Consider the following 20,848-nt stretch of genomic DNA (forward strand, 5'->3'; position numbering starts at 1 on the left):
ATTTCACTCTGCCTTGACAGTAACAGAAAGGCAGATGTGCCTTGAGATAGCTCTGCCTAGGCGTCTTAATCCTGGGAGGCTGGGGGCAACTCACAGTCCTGCTTGGGTGCCCAGCTACCTCTCAGCCAGGCTCAAAGTCAGTTGGAACTGCAAATTTTTCCCTCTGCTAGAATTTCTGGATCACATGTGTACAAAAGAGATACCGGCCAAACGCTGCGCTCTCCCTGCCTCTGGTACCGGTATTGCTGAGAAGGCATCCTGTTTCAGCCAGTTGCTATGCACATGCACAAAGCCTTCTGCAGCTGCCTCCCAAACCCAAAATGCTGCCCATCCTTTTTCAGCCAGGCAGTGGACTTCGGTGTGGGGAAGTTGGTGTGAGATAAACATACCCCCTATACTTCCACTAGGTCTGCGGGCAACCATTAACAACCGCTAGCCCCCTGACTGCAGTCTGGACTCACGCCATGCTCTGCCTCCAGCTACAGACAAGCCTCACCTCCATCTATATGTTGCCTCCCGCTCCAGGTCTCGGCTGCTACATTTGTGTGTTGTGTTCATGTTTGTGCTGTGCGTCTGAACCCTCCACATAGGTATGCAGCATTCCTCTTTCTCTTGTAGGATTTCCAGTGTGGCTTTCTCTCCAATTCTCACTGCACTTTTTTTTTAACTATCTATCCCTAGCCTAATATAGTATGTCTTTCCCTAATCTGCCATTTTAGAATTCCCCTGCTTTACTTCTAATATTGGTATGGCCTTGTAAAGGAACTCACTTTTTTTTTATTTAGTAAATATAAATTTTCAAAGTACAGTTAATGGATTACAATGGCTCCCCCCCCATAATTTCCCTCCCACTCACATCTCCCGCTCCCTCTCCCATTCCATTCACATCAAGATTCATTTTCAATTATCTTTATATACAGAAGATTGATTTAGTATATATTAAGTAAGATTTCATAATTTGCACCCACACAGAAACACAAAGTGTAAAATACTGTTTCAGTACTAGTTATAGCATTACTTCACATTGGACAATACACTAAGGACAGATCCCACATGAGAAGTAAGTACACAGTGACTGCTGTTGTTGACTTGACAATTTGACACTCTTGTTTATGGCGTCAGTAATCTCCCTAGGCTCTAGTCATGAGCTGCCGAGGCTATGGAAGCCTTTTGAGTTCGCCGACTTTGATCTTATTCCGACAGGGTCATAGTCAAAGTGGAAGTTCTCTCCTCCCTTCAGAGAAAGGTACCTCCTTCTTTGATGGCTCCGTTCTTTCCACTGGGATCTCACTCGCAGAGATCTTCCATTTAGGGTTTTTTTTTTGTTTTGTTTTTTTTGTTTGTTTGTTTGTTTGTTTTTTTTCCCAGAGTGTCTTGGCTTTCCATGCCTAAAATACTCTCATGGGCTCTTCAGCCAGATCCGAATGCCTTAATGCTGATTCTGAGGCCAGAGTGCTATTTAGGACATCTGTCATTCTATGAATCTACTGTGTATCCCGCTTCCCATGATGGATCATTCTCTCCCTTTTTTATTCTATCAGCTAGTATTAGCAGACACTAGTCTTGTTTGTGTGATCCCTTTGACTCTTAGACCTATCAGTGTGATCAATTGTGAACTGAAATTGATCACTTGGACTAGTGAGATGGCATTGGTACATGCCACCTTGACGGGATTGTATTGGGATCCCCTGGCATGATTCTAACTCCACCATTTGGGGCAACAACGAAATCCGGTCATTTGCAACAGGATGGAGGAATCTGGAAAACATTATGCTGAGTGAATTAAGCCAGTCCCAAAGGGACAAATTTCATATGTTCTCCCTGATTGGTGACAACTAACTGAGCACCAAAGGGGAAACCTGTTGAAGTGAAATGGACACTATGAGAAACAGTGACTTGATCAGCTCTTGTTCTGACTGTTGATGTACAATGTAATGCTTTATCCATTTTAGTATTTTCTCTTTGTTTTGTTCTAGCACTATCGGTTGAACTCTGTGATTAACACACAATTATTCTTAGGTGTTTAAATTTTAACTGAAAAATGATCCCTGTTAAATATATGAGTGGGAATAAGAGAGGGAGGAGATGTACAATTTGGGACATGCTCAAAAGGAACTCACTTTTTATAAATAAGCTCGTGCCTGCACATTTGGGCAGCCTAATACATATGTTTTGGTAAAAAAGTATATTAATTTTCGCTAATTATGTTTACTGTAATTTAAATTATATAGTTTTTAGAATAAATATTGATTAGGCACGTGATGTAACAAATAGTAATTATTCTTAAAGAAATATTACCTTAAATTTCTAAATTTATATTCTTGGGCTGATTGACCCCAAATGGGGGAAAGTTTATTTCTATATGACCCAATAAAATTTTGAGAGAATAACTTTTTAAAGGTAAAAAAAAAAAACATAAAAACTGGGAAATGCAGTTAAAGTAAATTTTACTCATGAAAACTTTCTGAAAATGAATTTAGTATCCCTTACCAGTATTGTTTTTCTCCCAAGAGATTCAAAATGTTTATATTTTTAATGTATGAAAAAAGAATATTGAAATGTTTCTATGAAACAAAGCATCATAGTTGTTAAAAAGTGTGTTTTCCTAAATTCAACAAGTGCGTATTTTTAGTTACAGACTTTAACATGATGCTACCTGCTCTAATACATACTTGACAGCATTTAAAAAAATCCAAACAGATGTTTTCTGTTTCCCACAGAGAAAAGGAGTGTCTCGTGTTCGTGTGTAGGAGGGGATCTATAGACATCCATTGAGTGTTCCAGATGGTTCACAATGCAGCTTGCACCTTTCTGTTTGGTAGTGGTGAGTATAATGTTGTTAACGTTATCCTTTTTATAGATTCTGACATACTTGAGATGGGAAATTACTGTAAGAAATATTCTTTTTCACCATGTAAATATTGAGTGACATATGTTAGAAGTATATAAGAGTACATAACATATTGGAATCTATTTTAAATATATGTTATATTTATGTATAATATTGAATTTCCTCTACATGAAATTAGAAAAAAATCTGGCAATTAATATGTTATTTGTGCATACACAGAAAGATGCCATATTTTCACAGGTTCATTTACATAGGACATTTTCCAAAGTGTGGCCTTTCTTTTGAAGCATGCAGTAATTTGGGCAGTATTATAGCATACTCAAAATACGGAGTTTGCAATTCATCAAATGTCCTTTATTTTTTAAAAGCTGATGATTAATTGTCCATGTCCCTCACCATGTCTGGGCCCCTAGGACCACATAGGGAAAAATATAGAGGACTGAAAAAATAAAATTAATTTAAATTCTTTTTCAACACTTTCAGAATATAATGAAAACTGAGTTTATAACCCAGTTAATAATGTATATCATTTAAAAATGTACAGATAATGTTATAAACATATTGAAATATTTGACATCCAGATAATCCATGGTGACTACTTTGTATTATTTATAACATTTTCTAATGCTTCAAGTGTTCTGAATTATTTTAATTCTGCATATGCTAAAGCTTTATGATGTATGAGACATCAAGAGGTAGCAACAATCTTATAAATGTCCATTACCCAACAATTGATTTGTTACATTAAAAATATGCATGTCAAGATGAAACATATTCCCTTCTTAGTTCACAAGTCAGATAATTTCTGTCTGCCTAAGGGGTTATTACAATTGTTGCACATCCCCACTTCCCCAGTCATACAGCTTGGTAAAGACCGAAGTCCTCTGAAACTCATACTTCTACAGATTTGAGATGTGTGTACACACTTTTTTAGGACCTTCCATCTCTTGCAGTCAATATCCAGAATGGTTGTCTTCTCCAAACTGTTTCAACTTTTCAGCATTCAATACTTGTGAAAACTTGTCAGCACAAGGTGCCGCAGAAATGTCAGAATTCAGAGGCAGGGTGTGTGTGTGTGTGTGTGTGTGTGAGTGTGTGTGTATACAATTGCTTTTTAAATGGGGTATAATTTTTCATTTTATGGAAGAGTTGTTTATAAATCACATACATTACAAAAAACTATCATATCTAAGTTTAGAAATCAGTCTAGGTAAAAAAAAAAACTCTCAGATATACAGAATTTCAACATTTTGAAGATTTACAAAGGCCCAACTAAGTACAGCCAGGTTTAACATGAGACTACGACTTCAACTTTCAACTTAGCTGCAAAGGAAATTAAGTATAATAAAGCGATAACAACCCATGCATACTTCATATATAAATGCATACGTGTTTTCTAAATGGATGAAGTATAAAATCATATGTGAGAAAAAAGAAACAGTTCTTTTTATCTCAGTAATTCCAAGAAAATTTCTCTGAAACTTCTCAGATCTAAAAGGTATTAATTGTGGAAAACACGTCACTTTCTTTGAAAATCTATTCATGTACTCTTTTTAAAAACTACATTATTAATTTTCTATGAAATAAAATGTTTATTTAGAATCATGATATAATCTTATTTCTAGGTAACTATTGGTAGTGGAAAATACCCACTCTTGAGGCTGGCGCTTGTGGCACAGTGGGTTAAAGCCCTGGCCTGAAGAGCCAGCATCTCACATGGGCACCGGTTCTAGTCCCAGCTGCTCCTTCCAATTCAGCTTTCTGCTATGGCCTGGGATAGAAGTAGAAGATGGCCCAAGTTTTTGGGCCCCTACACTCGCATGGGAGACCCAGAAGAAGCTCCTGGCTCCTGGCTTCGGGTCAGCACAGCTCCGGCTGTTGCTGCCATCTGGGGAGTGAACCAGTGGATGGAAGACCTCTCTCTCTGTCTCTACCTCTCTCTGTAACTCTGTCTTTCAAATAAATTTAAAAAAAAATCTTAAAAAAAAAAAGAAAATACACACTCTTAAGTAGTTAGTGCATTCACTAGGGTACAAATCCTTAAACTGGTTCACCTTCAATGAGTTAAGAAATTGATGAAAATCTTAATTTTAAATTTATGATTTTATGTCTGTATTTATTTTTCCTATGGAAAGATGAATAATGTAATCAGATACTCACGTCTATGATCAAATAATATTAAGAATTTTAATTTATAAATAAGATTAATTTTTAAGTTATGTTTAAGTAACTCCCAAAATAATATTAAAATTGAGCAAATGCAACATATTGGTGCAAGTTGGCAAAGATAATGAATGTTAGATATACAGGAATTTTTAATCTATAAAATAGGAAATGCAAATGCCTTGCAGAATTGCAAAATGTATGTCATTTTGCTTCCAAATAACATATTCTGGGTTTTTTGAAGACTTGGAGCACTCCAAGAATGCAGTGAGTGTTAATAATAAAGTTATATTAGACCATTTCTCAGATAGGTTTATAATATTATGTGTGATGTTGCTGGTTATTTCATAAAGTAATTGTGCAAAGAACTATCAGTATTTAGGATTAGATACTGATGTATGTGCAATTAGGTCAGCATTTTAATTAATTAAATGTCTTCAATATCTTCATGATAAATTTAACATTTTGAATTATTTCACTTTTTATATTTCATTTTTGATTTTGCAGGGCTTAAACTTGAGAGAATGTAGAAAGAAAAAGGAAGCTGTTTGCTTAAATTTTTAAGAATAAATAAAGAAACTAACAGAAAAGTAAGCAGTTCTACAAAGTAACACAAACTTAAATCTTAGATAAAATACTGAAAAGTAATGGCTAGGTTATTAGCACCTCATCACAAATAAACCAAATGTAACTTAGGGATGTTAAAAAGATCTAATAGAAGAAAATGTATAAAAATATTTATATCATTGTTTCATATTCATGTGATAAATATGTGATATATATCAATAAGAATGGAAATCTTTAGATGTTCAAGATGACATATTATAGAATAAAAGATTTCATTATAATCACTGGTAAAATCCCATAAGAATTTTATCTCTTTGTGCAAATTCAGATCCTCACTGTCACTTTGCTTCACAAAGTGTTGACTGCTCTAGTACATGTAATCAAGCTTTGAAAATGAGTTATGTTTAAGTTAGGTTTAAGTAGAGGAGAGAGAAGCATTGTTATTTGTCATATTGGTGGCATATTTTTCTTAGGCTTTTCTTAATTGCCCAGATTATTATTTTTTGTATTGATTTTTCTTTTTTGTAATTTATTTTGGAGTAATTTTATAATAATTACATTATATATAAAATTATATAATAATTTTATAATTTATTTTAGAGTAATCCTAAATTTACAAAGCAAAAATTGTGAGGCTGTATCACAAAGAGTTCCCATATGCCCCACCCTGCTTCCCTGTTATCAACCTCTTATAGTATTGCATTCCTCATAATTCACGAACAACATCAAGCTTCCCCTATTTTTCCACCCAGACTTATTCCCTAACACCCCTCTCAGCCTCTAATAATCAACATTGTGTGTTCAGACTAAAGCAGGCTGTTTGTTGTTATTTGTCTTAGCTTTAGTTCCCACATAAGGGGGAGACCACAAGTCATTTGTCTTATGTGTCTGGGTTACTTTACTCAACATCGTGTTCTGTACTTCCAACTATCTCACAATGCTTTTCATGTTTTTGAAAAACCTTATGTGTAACTAGATTTATAATTGATGACCCTGATTTTAATAGAAATTACAAATGAACTATCAATAAAACACAGGCTTTTGTATCACATCCTGTTGTTGTTTTATCGGATATATATTCACATGCTGTCATTACTGAGCCTTTTAAAGTATGAAACTCTGATTATATTGTTCAGTACATTTGCCAATTGCCATTATTTGAGAAATTTTTAGATAGTCTATTTTTTAATTCTTAAATTAGGTCTATTGTACATATTTCTTACTAAAAATATCCTTGCTATTTTGAATAATGGTGAAAGTAGATAATTTTAAATCCATTGTTACATTCACATTTTGCAATGTGCAACAGATAGTAGAATACATATACATGTTAACAGATGCATATGTACACATACATGCACATATATGCCATTTATCAATTTTCTATTTTTGTCTCTACACTCGATTTGTTTATTAAAGGTCTGGCAAATGCAGGGTAACAACTCTGGCTAGCTTTTACATTTGGCATTCATGGGCCAAAAAGGTCAGCCTAACTGAAAGTGCAGGCAATTTGTAGTGAATTCTGTTTATAAAGCAACACAAATAATGCATGTGGTATTCTTTCACTGACTTGTGAAGGCAAGGCAGCCCTGTGAAAGAATCCTGTGTTATTAATTTATCACGTGTTACTTGGGGTTGTGTTGACTGAATGCTGCATTGAAGTGTTGAGATATCCACAACTAAATGAACATGCTGCTTTAAGCAACTGGAGGCCAGAGGCTAGGAGATTCTAACAGGATAACTTTCAGGATCAAAAGGATGTTTCATGTAGGAAACTGGGAACACTATATTATCCTAAAGCCAGCCATAAACAAAAAGCAATTAATGCATGACACTAATCAAATACTAACAGTGATTGTATTATTATTTCTATAATTCTGCTGAAGATCTAATTCTGTAACAATTAATTAATGAAAGTAGCAATTCCATGATCTAACATTCTTTCGAAATAATAATAGTATGACAAAATAGATATGTTTTCTGTTACAGAATACTTGATTTATTTTTTGGTAGGTAATTTGTAAGTACATTTCATTACCATTTAAGGTGCCCATAAACAAACGAACCAAAAAATGAACAAATTATAAAGAAAAAAAGATACAAATATGGAGACTTCTCTCAAATGATATCTAACTTACTAAGCCCATATATCTGAATATTTTTATGCCCAAGAAATTCAGAGTAATTACTTTAATGTGGTAAGTTAAACATGTTAAAGGAAGATAAAACAGAAGAAAGTTAGGATATAAAACCAAAGAGTAAGAGTGGAGAGTAACTTTTGTCATTGAATAAATTCTAATGACAATAATTTAAGGGTTTATTTATCTATTTGAAATCAGAGGTACAGAAAAAGAGACAGAGAGAGAGGGAGAATCTTCTACCCAGTGGTTCACTCCTTAAATGGCCACAACAGCCAGCATTGGGTTGGCCAGGTCTCACATCTCCCACATCGGTGCAGGGGCCCAAACACTTGGACCATCTTTCACCGCTTTTAAAGGTGCATTAGCAGTGAGCTGGATTAGAAGTGGAACAGCTGGGACTTGAACAGGCACCATATGGGATGCCAGCACTGCAGGCAGCAGCTTTACCTACTGAACTATTGCACTGGCTCCAACAAATTTCAATGTGGTGTTGATTGTATAAATCTGACTGTAACCTTAGATGCTACCATCTAGAAAACAGAAACTATGGAATAATAACAGGCAATGTTGTCCATATTCCTACAACTTAGGTAATGTTCAAAACTGAGCATATTGCAAAAGAGTGAACTCTTGAAAACTCAATTTTTCATCTACATTATTCTATACTTCATGAATTAGAAAAGCTGTCACAGAGATATAGATCTAAGTTCTAAATGCTGTCTCCACCAGAGAAATCTGTAAGAAGCTGATTATACTACCAAATTTCATAGTTAAACTCATTTATCTGGCTTAATGCTGAAGGACTGGTCAGAGGACCATGCAAGCTTTCTTCCAACTTTTGTAATTCTGTACAGGGACAACACTTCTACCTAACAGTGATTCTTATCTTATATACCAAAGAAGGTAATGCTGGTAAAATATAAATTCATTGGGAGCCTAAGTTTCTTTCTTTTTAAATCTTAATGTTGAAAGTGTTTAGTAATGCATAAACAAACTTTAAAATGAAAACACTGATAAAATATTTCAATACAATAAGTAAAAGCACTTCTATAGGAGTTCATGCACATATAATACATGTTGGCACACATGCATCTGCCAGTACTTTTGTTTTGTTTTGTTTTGTTTTTTTTGACAGGCAGAGTTAGACAGTGAGAGAGAGACAGATGAGAGAAAGGTCTTCCTTCCGATGGTTCACCCCACAAATGGCCGCTAGGGCCAGCGCACTGTGGCCGGCGCACTACGCCTATCTGAAGCCAGGAGCCAGGTGCTTCCTCCTGGTCTCCCTTGTGGGTGCAGGGCCCAAGTACCTGGGCCATCCTCCACTGCCCTTCTGGGCTACAGCAGAGAGCTGGACTGGAAGAGGAGCAACTGGGACAGAACTGGCGCCCCAACCAGGACTAGAACCCAGGGTACTGGCGCCTCAGGAGGAGGATTAGCCAAATGAGCTGTGGCACCGGCCATCATCTGCCGGTATTAACATACTAGGTGTCGCTCCCCCTCTTCATGGAGGAACGACACTAAACCCTGCCCAGGCTTCATATCCGAGTCACGGCACCATTATGTCGCTCCCCCTCTTCGCGGAGGAACGACACAGGACCCTGCGCTGTTCTTTTGTCTGCTCGGCCCTCCCCGGGTTTGCTGCTGATTCTTCCCGGGTTGGCTGCCGACCCTTCCACCTCCGTGGAAGGGCAGTTCTCCCTGCCACTTTCCCCACTTCCGCGGGGGAGCGGCACACCGCCAGCCGGCTCTCTTGGGGGCTGCACAGGTGTCCCTTCAGATAGATGTTCCTGGTGCATGTTGTCTCTCTCCTCCTTTATAGTCCTCTTCCACCAATCCCAACTCTGCTACCCACACGCCGAGTACGCTGCTCTCCTCCAATCAGGAGCAGGATCAGCTCCTGCAGGTCATCACTCAAGTTGGCGAGAGGCAGCTGCGTAGAAGTTGTTACTCCCTTCTCAGCGCCATATTGTGGGAGAGCAGATGCATAGAATAAGTCTTAATTCAAGTAATAGTCTAGTCTGAGTTGCTCCCCACAACTAGGAATTCACTGAAGGCTCAATTGACACTGAACATAGAAAGGTAATTGTTTGGAACTTTAATTACTTTGATCCATCATGCCTTGTGGCTATGTGTCAGGTCAAGTTGACACAACTAACATGGAACAAAGCTTCAACATTGTAACATATTTCTAATGTTGATTAATAAGTGTTTTGAATTGAGTGCATACTGGGATCTGAAAATTAAATTAACAGAAGTATGTGACCTTCAGAAATATATATTTATGATAACTCTTAGCTGCATTAATATGGAATGTAGACATATAAATAGATAAACTTAGATCAATGTACATTTGATATATATATATGTCAAATATATGAATGATCAAAAGTTCATGAAAAATGGTTATTATGAAAAACTATTCCTGGATTTTTAACATTTTGCACCAAGATAAACATCTTTAAATTCCATGTGAAGTACCTCTATATATTGATTGTCAGAAGTAAGAATGAGGAACAGAAAGGTAGAATTATTTGAAATTGGACTACTTAAATGAATAAAATGATATTTTGCCCCATGTCATAAAACTGGAGTTTTTAGTTAGTTTATTTGACTAATCATTTGTTCACCCAAATCATTAGAAAGTTATATATGGAAAACTGAAACAACCAATTGCTTGATTTTTTTTAAAAAAAGTTTCCTAGTACTTTACTATAATACGCATATAGTAGGTTGAAACTGGTAGAGAATTTTGAGCTAATAAAAATGCTATGATTATTTTACTTTTGTGAACTGCAAACATTTTCTTTAATATTTGCAGAAATTTTTTAGATTGCATGAAGTAGAAGAAACCTTCTCATGTAATTGTATGTAGAGTTTTACACTATAAATCAATTTCCAATAACACTTTGAAGTTTTCAAATTTCAGAGATTTACCATTTTGTGGTTCCACAGGAAAGAGCATAACTAAAAATCTACTTATATATTAGAAGCTATAACCAGAGGCTCGTTCATTTTAGGCAACTCTCTGGGTTAGAGGGTAGAACTTAATATAAATATGAGCCATTTTTCTCAAAGTTATACAATGTCATCAAATATTTTTCTACTTTAGGTGGGGCTTAAAAAACACAAAAACTGAGTTTAATTTCATCTATTTATTCTTTGTTATATGATTTATTTACTGTGTTGCTTTTAGTAGAAAACATGAATTGCTTTTGGCTTTAGATCAAGTATAAAATGCCTTATGAAACTTTTTCACATAAATCTTTTAATTTGGTTGTCAGTTTACAGGTATGGAAGCTAGAATGTGTCCATATTTTCTGTATTTTTCAGATTGCCTTTTATTTTTGGAGAATAAAATCATTTTTATCCCCCTCTCCTGATGTTTCTTTTCATCCTGGGCTATCAACCATCTCCCCCAAGCAGCACCAGGTGGCCTCACCCTGCTCCTTTGTGCTACTTCAAATGCCTGTCTTGAGTGATGCTCTCACGACCAACATTGCAATTTTCACAAAGAATACCCCTAGAAAATAGGAAATGAAACACAGAAAACCGTCTAGCAGTGTGCCCTTCTCTAGATGTTCACTGTTTTTGTCTCTTATGTAGGCGAGGACCTTGTGGAGTTTTCCTCTTGTCCTTCTATTCCTCTTGTCCTTCTATTCCCTATCATCCATGAGTCCCTTCATTTCCAGCTTCTGTGTGTACAGGATGTTCAAGATACAGTCTTACTATACAAATAGTCCCTCTGATAAAATGTCTACTTCATGTGATACAATTAGTATAACCTTTCACACCATTGTGAAAATATGCCTTAAATCCTTAAAAAGAGATGTTATTATTACAAAACAAATATTGAGTCTGCTGCCAAAACAGTATGAAGATACCTGACTTAAATATGCATGACTTACAGAAAATTTATCAAAATGGTTTAATCAAAGTAAAAGAATGTGAGGCAAAGAAAAATTTAAGCTTCCTGCATTAGTCACAATAACTAATGTGTTGATAGATTAAATGTAGCTTATTTTCCTGCTCAAATCTTGTAGTCACTAAGGTTAAACAAATATTGAGATACTTGAATGCCTAAAGTAGTTAAGTACAAATTAGAATTATACATTATTTGTCTTCCATTTTAAAGTTCATGATTAAAAATTAATTAGTGGGGCCGCTGCTGTGGTATAGTGGTAAAACCGGCGCTTGCAGTGCCAGCATCCCATATGGGCATCAGTTCCTGTCCAGGCTGCTCCACTTTCGAACAAGCTCTCTGCTATGGCCTGGAAAGAAGCAGAGGATGGCCCAAGTCCTTGGGGCCCTGCACCCGTATGGGAGACCCTGAAGAGGCTCCTATTTCCCGGCTTCAGATCAGATCAGTGCAACTCCGGCCTTTGCGGACATCTGAGGAGTGAACTAGCTTATGTAAGACTTCTCTCTCTCTGCCTCTCCTTCTCTCTGTGTGTATTTCTGAGTTTCAAATAAATAAATAAATCTTTAAAAAAATTAATTAGTGAGGAATTCTACTTCTAGCCATGATGGAGTAGATTGTATGAGAAAAAAATACTTGCCAAAAATCATTAAAGAAACTACAAAAATTCAAAAACAGACTCATGGAGCTTTAAAGTAAATTGACAAAAGGTGCCAAAATCTAGGTAAAACTGAGAAAGAGTAGAAACCAGACACAATGGAATGATATATATAAACTAATAGGGAAAGTAATAAAATAATAAATGACTATCTGAAAATTCCATTGTTGTCAAAAGTTTTCAGTAAAAATAAATCAAAATTAAAAAGTGCTAAAATAAATAAAAAACAGGGAGATCAATCTTTGGAGCTCAAACAAATGTAACTCCTAATGAGAATATTTCTACTAAGAAAAATTATTCCAAATAGATATACAATAGATATGCAACAATGAGAATATTAAATATGTAGATCTATTGATTTTACAAAGTAATAACATTGCCTATATTTATTGGGAATTAATATAAGTATATCCTTGGATACATGAAATTAGCAGTAAAAAGAGCTGCTAGTCATATTCTATGATTCTTGCATTTTCTGGAATTTGGTAAAATTCCAGTTGAGAGTTGATTCCAATACTTACCAAGAATGTTGTATACTCTGACAGTCATTTTTTGTCATTCATGAACACCTGGGAATTTCTGGAGGGTTCCCACAAAATCAAAACCACTTTCCTAATTATAATATATTATTCACATTTTCACTGAATTGACATTTATTCTGTGCAAAAGTAATGGTGTATGAAACTGCTAACATTGTGGCCTGAATCAAATTAGTGGCACCAAATTATATCAAAAGTCACTGTGCAAGTATTCCCACACAGAGAAAAACAAACAAAAAACAATTTTACTCAAGAATGCCCATGGGTAAACATCGTTAATATCATGTGTGCTGAAATGGGAAGCCCAAAGCTATTCTCTTACACACCAAAATATGATGATGATATCAAGGAAAGTACTTACTTGAATTAGAAGCTGAACCAAAGGATTTTTCAGGAAGAATTATTTTTACTTAAAGAATGACTAAGAGAGGAAAAAAGAATTCAAATTTGGTATTTCATGGACATTTTCTTAATAAACCAAGTGAATTCATTACTGGAAAAACAAGTTAGCAGTATTTGTTTCCAATCATACTATTTGGGCTGTCAAGAAAGAGAAACCAGAATTAGTGAAATGTTCTAACACTAATAAATTGATAACTCCCCAATATGATGTAACTTCTGAAGGGACTGGTGAAAATAAATATAGATATGATTTTTACATGCAATGGTAAACTTATTTTTCAAGGTGCAAACAGAGCAATGTGCTTCAGTGTTAAATATATAAGTGTGTATGGATATAAATTCAAAAATGGAAATAAAAAGATAAGAATTGAAATTAATAAAATAGAAATAAAGAGTATGATATATTTCAGATTTTTGAAAATAATAATAAACTTAATAAACTCCTAATAAATTAATGAAGAAAAAGTATCAAATTACAAAATTTAGGAATGGAAAAGAGGAATCACCACTAATCCTATGGTATTAAAACAAAGATGACTTTATGAAAAATTTCTTGGTATTGAACTTGAAAACTTAGCTTATATTAACAAAATCCTTGAAGAAACATACAAATTACTGTAACTGATATAAAAAATACTATAATCACACTAGTAGAATTAATTGGTGAATTTTATAGTTTTCTATATACAATGCCAACAGTATTTCTATATACTAGCAAGAAATAATTAAACAATTACATTTGGAAGCGGTATTTACAATAATTCTCAAATATCTAATTTATAGAAAGAACTGTAATTAAAAACCCTAAGGAATGCTTACAAAATATTGCAAAAATATTACAAATTATTTACAGAAAAACTTAAATAAGAGGAGGAATATGTGATATTCAATGGCTCAATATTTAAAGTACCAATTTTCTCCACATGTCTGTGAAATTGAAAACTGATTCTAAAATCTGTGTCAATGCAAAAAGCCAAGGAAACCAAGAAAATCTTTAAGAAAAACTGCAAACTGGGAGGAGGTGTAGCATTCTATAACAATTTCAAATTTTAATGAGCAGTCATTAAAATAGTATGCCATTGTTGGAAGCCAAAAAATAGACATATAAATAATATTGGCTCTTTTGAATATCTATAGGGGAAAATTTTTTTTCTTCTTTCCTGACACCACATACATACATCAAATACTCATGAAAGGTAGATACGTGAAAATTACAACAGCGAAGATTTCTTAAGGAAATTTCATGCTGATTCCATAATAGTTACACTAACTTAAATTCTTGCCAATGCTGGATGTGACTTCCAACATTTCTACAACCTCCCTAGCACTTGTTGTGTTTTTGTCTTTTTGATAATAATCTTTCTAACTAGAGTGAGATATACTTCATTTTGATTTAAATTATTTGAATTTCATTGATGATTCACGCTATGGAACATTTTTAATATACTTATTGGCCATTTGTATATCTTCTCTTGAAAAATATCTATTTAAGTCATTTCCCAATTTTAAATTACATTATTTTTCTTTTGCTGTTTACTTTTTTAATTCCTTATATATTGTGGATATTAACAATCTCTTAGTTGACTAGTTTACAGATATGTTCTACCATTTTGCAGCTTGTTTCTTCACCCTGCTGATTATTTCCATTGCTATGCAGAAGCTGTTTACAACGTCCAGCAGCATGTTGTGATCAGAACTGTCTAGATTTGCTTTGTTGTCTAGAACTTTGGAGTCTATCTCTATTCAGCTTTCTCTGGTTCACAGCATTCCACAATGGGACCTATTGTCTAAAGTGGTAGTCTTTGCATAATTCAAATGTACTGAGGTAATGGTCGCTCTTCCTTGCTGAGTGGTATAAGCAATATCCTTGTCCTCTTCCTGATCTTAGGGGAATTATTTACTATTTTCAGTGTGATATTGCTTTTGTTTTAAAAAAAATATTAGTTTTTTACAGACTGAATATGATTTGTAGAAAGAATTCTAAAAACAATATATTTCCTCCCTCCCTCCCTCCCTTTACCTCCTTCCCACATGTCCTTATTCTCCCTTTACATAATTTTTTTAGTTTTTGAGATAATATCTTTTAAATTTACATTAAAGTAAAAAGGCTTAATTCTTCACCAAATAAGAAGCTTAACAAATAAAAAAGCAAAAAGACCCTAGCTTACTGGGAATATAGACAACATCTATACACAGCTATATAAGTTGAATGGAAAAAAAAAAAGGCCTTTTCTCCCATACAGTAAATTTTGAACTAATCATGTGTGATGTTGTCTTTGGTTTGTCATATATAGTGGTTATTGTGTTGAGATATGCTGCTTTCTATACATCATTTTTGAGGGTTTTTATTATGAATGGATATCGAATATGTTTTCTGTGTATATTTAGATATCCATATGGCTTTTGTTTTTCATCTTGTTGTTGTGAAATGTTACATTTATTGATTGGTGTATTATGAATCATCTTTGCCTCCCTGGGATAGAATCCCACCTGATCATATTAAGTAGTCTTTCTGTTGTGCTATTGGATTCTGTTTATTAGTGCTGTGTTGAGAATCAATGTTTATCATAGATATTGGTCTGTAGTCTCATTTTTTGGTTGTATTTTTATCTCATTTGGATATTAAAAGCAATGTTGATCTTACAGAAGAAATTTGGAAAGGTTGCCTCTTTTTCAATTATCTAGAAACATTTAAGAATTGGTATCAGTTTGTTTTTTGTTTGTTTGTTTTGTTTTGTTTTTTTAAATTTATTTGACAGTAGAGTTATAGACAGTGAGAGAGAGAGACAGAGAGAAAGGTCTTCCTTCTCTTGGTTCACTCCCCAAATGGCTGCTACGGCTGCCACTGCGCAGATCTGAAGCCATGATCCAGGTGCTTCTTCCTGGTCTCCCATGTGAGTGCAGGGTCCCGAACACTTAGGCCGTCCTCCACTGCCCTCCTGGGCCACAGCAGAGAGCTGGACTGAAAGAGGAGCAACTGGGACTATAACCTGGTGCCCATATGGGATGCTGGTGCCGCAGGCGCATGATTAACCAAGTGAGCCACGGCACCGGCCCTATTATCAGTTTTTTAAGTTTGATAAAATTCATCAATGGAGCCCATCCTGTGCTGGCGGTCCCAAATGTATTTCTGTTGTACCCATATTGTTATATATCCTTTTAGTCATCTCTCATGACTTATATTCTCAAATATTAAATTCATTGATCTTTCATAATTTTTTAGTCTCCATTTATTTTTGTTCTGATCTTTATTATGACTTTTCTTACATTAATTATTAATTTTGTGTTTAGTCTTTTCTTGCTTTTCTATCTCCTTGAGGAGTTGCTTCATTTAGTAACTTCTTTTTTTTTTTTTTTTTTGACAGGTAGAGTGGACAGTGAGAGACAGAGAGAAAGGTCTTCCTTTGCCATTGGTTCACCCTCCAATGGCCGCTGTGGCTGGCACACTGCGGCTGGCACGCTGCGGCACGCGCACCGCGCTGATCCAAAGGCAGGAGACAGGTGCTCCTCCTGGTCTCCCATGGGGTGCAGGGCCCAAGCACTTGGGCCATCCTCCACTGCACTCCCAGGCCACAGCAGAGAGCTGGCCTGGAAGAGGGGCAACAGGGACAGAATCCAGTGCCCAGACCAGGACTAGAACCCTGGGTGCCGGCGCTGCAGGTGGAGGATTAGCCTATTGAGCCATGGCACCGGCCTCACTCAGTAATTTCTTTAGAAACTCTCTCTTTCGTTCTCTCCCCCTCTCTCTCTCTCATATTGTTATAAAATTACTTCTCAGTACCACTTTGGTTGTATTCATAGGTTTCAGAAATTTTTCTAAAGTTTTCTTAAAGATTTCTAATTTTACTTATTTGTGGCCAAAGAAGATATATGCTTTGATTTTTATTTTTTTAGTATGTTGACACTTGTTTTGTGACCTAACATGTGACATCTATCTGCAGAAAGCACTACATACTATTGAGAGCATGTATATTATATAGTTCTTGGAAGAAATGCCCTATTGAAGTCCATTAGGTTCATTTGGGCTAATAAGGAGTTTAACTCCAGTGTTTCTTTATTGATTTATTTTTAATCTGAGTGATCTGTGCATGAATGAAAGTGGGTTTTTGAATTTTCCCACTATTATTGCACTAACGTCTGGCTCTCATCTTACATCTAATAAGGTTTACTTTATATAATTCGTGCTCCAGGATTGGGTGCTTTTATTTTCATAATTGTTCTTTCCACTTGTTCAATTCTGCCTTTCATTACTACATAGTGATTTCCTTTTCTTAAGTCTGTTTTTTATCTCAGTGTAATTACTCTTGCTGGTTTTAGGTTTCCTTTTGACTATCTTTTTTCATTTCTTCCATTTCGTTCTATGTTTTGTCTTTACTGGTAAAGTGATTTTCTTATAGGTAGTGTTTCATTGGTCTTGTTTTTTGTGTATTTTTATTTACCTATTCATCTAGTCTAAATGTTTAAATTGAACAATTCTGTCTTTTTATATTCAAGGTTACTATTGTCGAGTGAAGGCATACTTCTGTCAATTGCTAATATCTTTCTGGTTGTTTTGTATATTCTTTACTCCTTTGTTTTTTTCTTGTATATATTTGTGAGTTGGTATTTTTCTGTATAGGTAAGCTTTGATTCTCTTCTCTTTTTCTTTTGCATATCTACTCTCATAGTAACTTTTGTGCTTTTGTACAATTTTATGATGGTAGTTATCATCCATTTCCTCTACTGTATAACTCCCTTAAACATTTCTTGCAAAAAAAAAATCTCAAAATAAACAGATTTCTGTAAAGACTCTTGGGAAAATAAATACTATTTATTTATTTTAATATTTCCATCTGAGTGACCTACTTTCTTGAATAAGAGCTGCTAAGTAAAGCAGAGCTGCTTTTTCAATGATGTAAATGCTTCCAGGTGGTGTGTTAACTTTTAATGAATCCATTTCACCAACTTGTTCTTTAGTGGTTTATTCTTTTATGTTGAATTGAATAAGCTTTTTTAGCCCAGGGTTACAGAGGTCTTCTATCAAATACTTTTATAGATTTTTTAGTTTTGAGTTTATTTTGCTTATGGTAACAGGTATCAATTATAATTGTCTTTTAATAAAACATAAAATTCTAATTTTCATCATGATTTGTTGAAAATACAGCCTTTTCCCCACTACATATCTATGTGGATATGTTTATGGATATACTTTTCTGTCCCATTTATCTATTTTGCTATCCATATGGAAAATTTATGTTGCACAGAAATCTCTCTCTCTCTGAAATAAAACTTCAAACCAGGTAGTTTCTGTTATACAACTTTAATTTTCTGCTTTTTAAAACTATGTTTAGAATAGTCAACAATAGATTAGGGAGAGATCCAAGATGGCAGAATGGGAAGGGAGCTTACCACACTAGTCTAAGGAAAGATAGTTTAAAAAAAATGTGGAGAGAGTACAGTCTCAGGGAAGATCATGGAGAAAATGGCAGAGGATACTTCACACGAATTATAGGGACACGGTAGACCTACATGGAGGGTGTGGATGTGCACAATCAGGACCCCAGCTATTCAAGGACTTAGCACCAGCCTTGGAGAATGAGGTGTGACAAGTTTGCAGCAGCTCAAGCCATGGCAACAAAACTGTGAAAAGAGCCTGGCATGGGCCCCACTTGGAGCCCTATGGGGGAACAGTGTACCTGCAAACTAGAAGAGAAAAAAAGGGAGCATGTTTCTCTCTCCTCAACCACCATGCACCAGCATCCTATAACAAGCTGAGAGAGGGTGGGAGCTATTTTGGACATACATAACAGCTGCTTGAGCCAGTGTCTGCACACCCAGCAACCAGCTGCCTGAGTCTGGCTGGGAAAACTGACAGGAGGCTGGGTGCTCATGACTGTGGTAGGCTTGTGTGCCAGGACTGTGAAAACACTGTGGCTTCTTGGAGGGCGCAGGGTGTGACTGGGACTTTGGGCGGTCACTGGGTGACTGCATGTGCTTAGGCTCTGTGATTACCTAGTGAGGATCATTGCTATGGGATCTGTGTTCACACCAAGGACTGCACAGATCCTTTGTTTGGTACTTGGGGTAGCATGGATGAATATTGTACCCATTGAGGGTAACTCTGTGGCACTCATCTCCTTTGAGGAGAGGAGGTGAGAGTGAGACAATACAAACAGAGCAGAAAAAAAAAGAACTCCTCTCTGATAAAAAAAAAAAAAAAAAAAAAAAAAAAAAAAAAAAAAAAAAAAAAAAACACACACACAGGAGATTTACTATGCCCAGCATAGGTGTCACCTTGGAAACCCCCTTCACCTTAGAGCAATGAACAGAGCCCCCTGGCCACACTCACCACCTGTTTCTGTGTATTCATTGAAAAACAAATACTCCACTAAGCCAGAGACATAGTCCAAAGATAAAAGCCATCACAGTGAAAAAGCAAAACAAAGAAGAAACCAACAAGTATCTCTACAAATGGTGAATAAACACAGAAGCTCAAGCAACAAAAATCAGGAAAACAACATGATGCCCCAAAAGAATACAACACCTCAGTACTAGAACGTGAAGATGAAGAGATTGAAGAAACGACAGAAATGGAATTCAAAAAATTAATTGTAGAATTACTTAGAACTAATCAGAAGTAAATCCATACATGACATGAGAGAAAATTTCCCCCACGAAATTGAGATCTTAAAGAAAAATCAAAATGAAATCTTGGAAATGAAGAATTCAATAGAACAAATAAAGAATGTAGTGGAAAGCCTTAACAACAGACTAGGTGAAGCAGACAAAAGAATATCTGAACTAGAAGACAAATCTCTGGAAATTTTGCAGCCAGACAAAAAACAAGCAGAAGAAATTAAAAAACAAAAACAAAAACAAACAAACAAACAAAAAACACTGTTGGAGATCTACAGGATACTATTGATTGACCCAACATATGGGTCCTAAACTGATGACTGGATACCATCAAAGTATTAGACAACATTGGGGAAACCCTGCAAGAAATTGGCATAGGCAGAATCCTTGGAAAACACACCAGAGGCACAGGTAACCAAAGCCAAAATTGATAAATAGGATTATATCAAATTAAGAAGCTTCTGTACTGAAAACAGACAATCTGCAAAGTGAAGAGGCAACTGATAGAATATGAGGAATTATTTGAAAACTACAATTAATAACCAGAATACATAAATATAATAACCAGAATACATAGAGATCAAGAAACTCAAAAACAACAAAACAATTCGATTAAGAAATGGGCAAAGGATTTTAACAGGCACTTTTCAAAAGAGGAAATCCAAATGGCTAACTGACAAATGATAAAATGCTCAAGGTCGCCAGCAGTCAGGGAAATGAGAATCAAAACAACAATGAGGTTTCACCTCATTCCCATTAGAATGGCTTTCATATAGAAATCAATAAACAACAAATGCTGGGGAAAATGTGGGGAAAATGTACCCTAATCCACTACTTGTTGGAATTTAAACCGGTAAAGCTACTATGTAAGACAGTATGTAAATACTTCAGAAATCTGAATATAGACCTGCTGTATGACCCAGACATTCCACTCCTGGGAATTTACTCAAGGGAAATGAAATCAGCATATGAAAGAGTTATCTGTACCCCCATGAT

This window comes from Oryctolagus cuniculus, chromosome 3 (assembly GCF_051225735.1).
Source record: "Oryctolagus cuniculus isolate XC-2025 breed Fujian yellow rabbit chromosome 3, ASM5122573v1, whole genome shotgun sequence".
Taxonomy (NCBI): Eukaryota; Metazoa; Chordata; class Mammalia; order Lagomorpha; family Leporidae; genus Oryctolagus; species Oryctolagus cuniculus.